Source organism: Elephas maximus, chromosome 3 (assembly GCF_024166365.1).
Source record: "Elephas maximus indicus isolate mEleMax1 chromosome 3, mEleMax1 primary haplotype, whole genome shotgun sequence".
NCBI classification, from domain to species: domain Eukaryota; kingdom Metazoa; phylum Chordata; class Mammalia; order Proboscidea; family Elephantidae; genus Elephas; species Elephas maximus.
The window spans coordinates 22,478,684-22,483,490 of record NC_064821.1 but is presented as its reverse complement, the minus strand read 5'-3'; the positions used below and the strand labels follow the sequence as shown (position 1 = coordinate 22,483,490).

Genomic DNA, 4,807 nt, shown 5'->3' with positions numbered 1-4,807 from the left:
TCATGGCAAAAACAAATCACAGTACGAAATACTGAGAGGGTCTCTTATGTCAAGATTTTGTCTATTCTTATCTTTGCAATATCCCTATAAAGATTCATGATCTCTCCCATTATACAAATGGGAAGATAGAAGCTTCTCAAAGAGCTATAAAAATGTCCTTGTTCACAAACCAAGTTTGTCTGGTTCCACTATTTACTTTAACTGTGTGTGTGTGTGTGTGTGTGTGTGTGATACAGTGATTTACAAGAATAATGAGCAAATACATTGACTTGCCCAGGACTTATCAATCAACACTCGCCTGTTTGGGGGATCCAATCATATACCCAGGGGTGGCATTTTAACACTGGAAGTGTGAGTGTCCTGGACTTGATCCTCGTACACAATCTCAGGATCCCTATAGGAACCAGTGCCCAAGACTGCCTGATCCAGGCTTTGATGGGGACCAGCCAGAAACACAAGGAGGAGGACATCAACTTTCATGATTGATTTTCAATATATCCTCCTCTAATACTATCTGCTAATTACACAAGGAAGATAGATATAGGAAAACATAAAAGGAATAGGGAATGGATCAAGCTACCTCATAGTGAGAAAACAATTATTTCCATGTTATTAAAAGGAGGATATGAAGGGAGGAGCAGATTCCAGTGGGCTCCTTGGGAAAGAAATAAAGAAAAGGGAAAACAAGTCTAGAAACAGTAGCCTATTAATGGAGATAAATTATAACTACAATAAAATTGAAATCGTATGGTGTCTTTTTGCTATTGTTTTTCATAAAAAAATAGGAGTGTCAGTTAAACAGAAGAATGTGCATGTGTGTATTTTTTACATTGGTGGGGTCTGGAGGAGGTAAGAAATTTCTCATTTTCTTAGCCAATTTTCCTGATAACCTTAAAAACAAGTACTTCACTCCAGGGGTGAGGCTTCTTGCTAAACAATTTATATTGATTCTATTTTTTAAGCCCCACAAGTATAAGGGCTTTTCAGGTGTTCAGGTGTACTTTGCTCAATGTCTGGTCACCTCCTAAGATTGACTTGCCGATCTCCTACTCCCAATATTAAATTCAAGGCACTTGGGCATTTGTGTGGGCAGTATTTATCTTTCTCATCCTAGAATTCAGTAAGTCAACAAATCGTTGCTTTTTTATTGCCTTTTTGTCAAGACCCCATGTGTTTCAATATTCCTTCCAGTCTTCTGATTTGGAAAAAGAAAAAAAAAAAATGCTACATGTCACCTCAGGAGAAAAATGTTTTAATCTTCTATCATTTGAGAGAAAAGAAAGTCTTCCAGACATAATAGCCTTAACAACTTAAGGTTTCAGGTAGCATATTCTCTCTTGACCTCAAGTCCTGAGTGTGAGTGGTCCTGTTTAATGCCGTTACCTGCTAGATACTACTTATGTGGTCAGAGAGTAGAAGATCTTCATGACCAGGTAAAACACTTGGGTCTTTATTCAGGTGGAATTCTTCAAGAGGCAAGTGATGAAATCTGATTGACCTTTCAGGATACCTAGTTCTATCATACTTAGGGGTCATATCACATGATGTTATGGAGTCGGCTCTGAAGTCTGACATCCTGAGTTCAAATCTCACATCATCTGTTACCAGAGAGCCAGGTACTTTGTACTGTAATTTAACCTTATCTCAGCTACATGAGATTATGGGGAAGATGTAGAATGATAGAAGTACCTAACTCACAGGTCTGTTGAAATAATAAAATCATTTAATATAGGTGAAGAGCCTGGCAATCCGTGTTCGTGGTGGTGATAATAGCAGTGTATAACAATTACTACATTTACTGTGGTGATAATATTACAATTAATTCTGAAAAGGACAATGTGAAATAATGAGATATTGAAATAGAAATGGGAAGTGAAAAGGGCAGATTTTGAAGACTCACTGACAATTAAGATGCTAAGTGGAGTCACGGACTTGAACGCTCAGACAGCCCACTGTACAGTGCACTAATGAGCTGGACCTTCATTTTCCTCATTAATCATTCCAGGTCTGCTCCAATCACAAATGAGTTGGTTGTCCATGCTCTAGAACAGTGTTCTTTAAAGTATGGACTCCAGACCATCAGTAGAACATTTGTGAATTTGTTAGAAAGGCAAACCCTTGACCCCATACCCAACCTTCTGAATCCAATACTCTGAGGATGGGGCCAAACATCTGGGTTTTAACAAGCCCTCCAGCTGATTGTGATGCAATACCAACTTTTAAAACCACTGCTCTAACATTTAACTGATGTAACATTTTAAAATTTTTATTTTATTTTTGCTGATAGTTTGAAGGAGGGTAAAAAGTTCTCAGGGAGAAATTATATATCATTCCCTACTTTATTTCTGTTAGCTGGCAAATGTGGAAATGTGTAGACAGTTGAATAAAGTGTGGGAGATGGGTAGTGGAAAAAGAAATGAGAAGAGGGAAAAAGAAGAGTAACAGAGAGAGGTGGAGAGGAACAGGGAGAGAGAGATATTTCTAATATTCACTTTATTTCACAATATAGATCCTACAGTTTCTCTAAAAGAAGGGATCTGTTATCTGTCTCATTTCCTCTAATTTTTTTTTCAGACTTAACAACAACATGAAATTAGAAAACAAAACAGATATAGCAGAATTCCTCCTCCTGGGCCTCTCGGAGAATCCAGAACTGCAGCCCCTCCTCTTTGGGCTGTTCCTGACCGTATACCTGGCCACTGTGCTTGGAAATCTGTTCATCATCCTGGCTGTCAGCTCAGACTCCCACCTCCACACCCCCATGTACTTCTTCCTCTCCAACCTGTCCTTCAATGACATCTGTTTCAGCACCACCACGGTCCCCGAGATGCTGGTGAACATTCAGACACAGAGCAAATCCAGCAGTTACACAGGCTGCCTCACCCAGATCTGCTTTGGTTTGGTTTTTGCTGGTTTAGAAAATTGTCTCCTTGCAGCACTGGCCTAAGACCACTATGTGGCCATATGTCAGCCACTGAGGTACATGGTCATCATGAACCCCTACTTCTGTGGCCTGCTGATTCTACTGTCCTTGTTCATTAGCATCATGAATGCCCTGCTCCATAGTCTGATGGTGCTGCATCTGTCCTTCTGCATAGACCTGGAAATCCCTCACTTCTTCTGTGAACTTGGTCAAGTCCTCAAGCTGGCCTGTTCGGATACCCTCATCAATAATATCCTAGAATATTTTGTGACTAGTGTTTGGGGTGGTGTTACTCTCCTTGGGATCATTTTCTCTTACATTCAAATTTCCTCCTCCATTTTGAGAATCCCATCACCTGGTGGAAAGTATAAAGCTTTTTCTACATGTGGATCTCACCTCTCTGTTGTTTCCTTGTTCTATGGGACAGTTTTTGGGGTCTACCTTAGCTCTGCAGCTACTCTTTCTGCCAGGAAGACTGCAATAGCATCAGTGATGTACGTCATAGTCACGCCTATGCTGAACCCCTTTATCTACAGTCTGAGGAACAAGGACATAATGGGGGCTTTGAGGAAACTCTTCTCAAGAATATCTTCTTTCTATTGATGTGACTGTAATGAAGAATTAACTTTACACAAAGATAGATCTGGCTACTGTTGCACGTCTTTGGGAGGTATTCTGTAAACTTCAGAATTTCTTGAGTTTTTGGACTGCCTTTTTATTCATAGTGGGCCTGGGGCCACACCTGATAGTTTGTGATAACAAAGTGACTTATGGTTGACCCCTTCACAAGTAATGCTAAAGGGATGACTCAGCATAGGGTTATCATACCAGAAAGGCTGTCTTCATGATTAGGTGGTTGAAATTTTGAGCCACTTGATATCAGCCTGACCTCCAAAGAGGGTGACAGGTGAAGATTGAGTTCAAACACATGGACTATTGATTCAATCAATCATGTCTATGTAATCCCATATTCATTGCCAGCAAGTTGCTTCCAACACATGGTGACCACATGTGTTACAGAATAGAACTGCTCCATAAGATTTTCTAGGCTGTGATTTTTACAGAAACAGATCTCCAGGCCTTTCATTCACAGCACTGCTGGGTAGGTTTGAACAGCCAACCTTTCAGTTAGTAGTCAAGTGCAAAACATTTGCACAACCTCGGGACCTACCTATATAATAAAACTGCAATAAAAACTCAGGACACTGAAGCTTGGGTGAGCTTGGCTCCTCTGGCTGTCCATGTTCAGTGAACTGTCACACATTGATGTTCCAGGAGGGAAATGTGTTCCTGGAGACACAGAAGTTTCATGTTTGTGACCATCCCAGACCTCATACTATGCATCTCTCCCTTTGGCTGGTTCTGATTTGCATCCTTCTACTATAATAAAATTGTAATCATAAGTATATTGCTTTCCTGAGTTCTGTGAGTTGTTCTAGTGACCTACAGAACCTGAGGGGGCCGTGGGAACCACTGAATTAGTAGCTAATGGGTCAGAAATGAGGGTGGCCTGAGGAACCTGAACTTCAAGCTAGTGTCAGAAGTGAGGGCAGCCTTATGGCCTGTTAAAATAAAAAGAATATTGACCTGATAATAGAAATTTATCAAACATTTTTTTTTTAAATATATGATTTATATATCAGGGCAGCAATTCTGAGTATAAAGTGAAAAATGTTCCCAAGAAGAAAAATCTTTCACAGGTTATATACCATAGTTTGTCACTAGAAATTATACATTACCTCAGAAGCAGAACCACAGTGTTTACAGAATAACCTGTGGACATGCAGAATTTCATCAGCATTTTCTTGAAGAACAATTCAAATAATTACTGAGTAATTAAGGTTGAAAGATAATCTAAGGGCAATATTTTGTCAGATGGGTCAT

General features: G+C 39.8%; 1 pseudogene; it reads left to right on the top strand.

The window, feature by feature from the left end:
* Window positions 1–2,587: 2,587 nt before the first annotated feature.
* LOC126074048 (olfactory receptor 7G3-like) lies at window positions 2,588–3,526 on the top strand (annotated as a pseudogene).
* The last annotated feature ends 1,281 nt before the right edge of the window (window positions 3,527–4,807 follow it).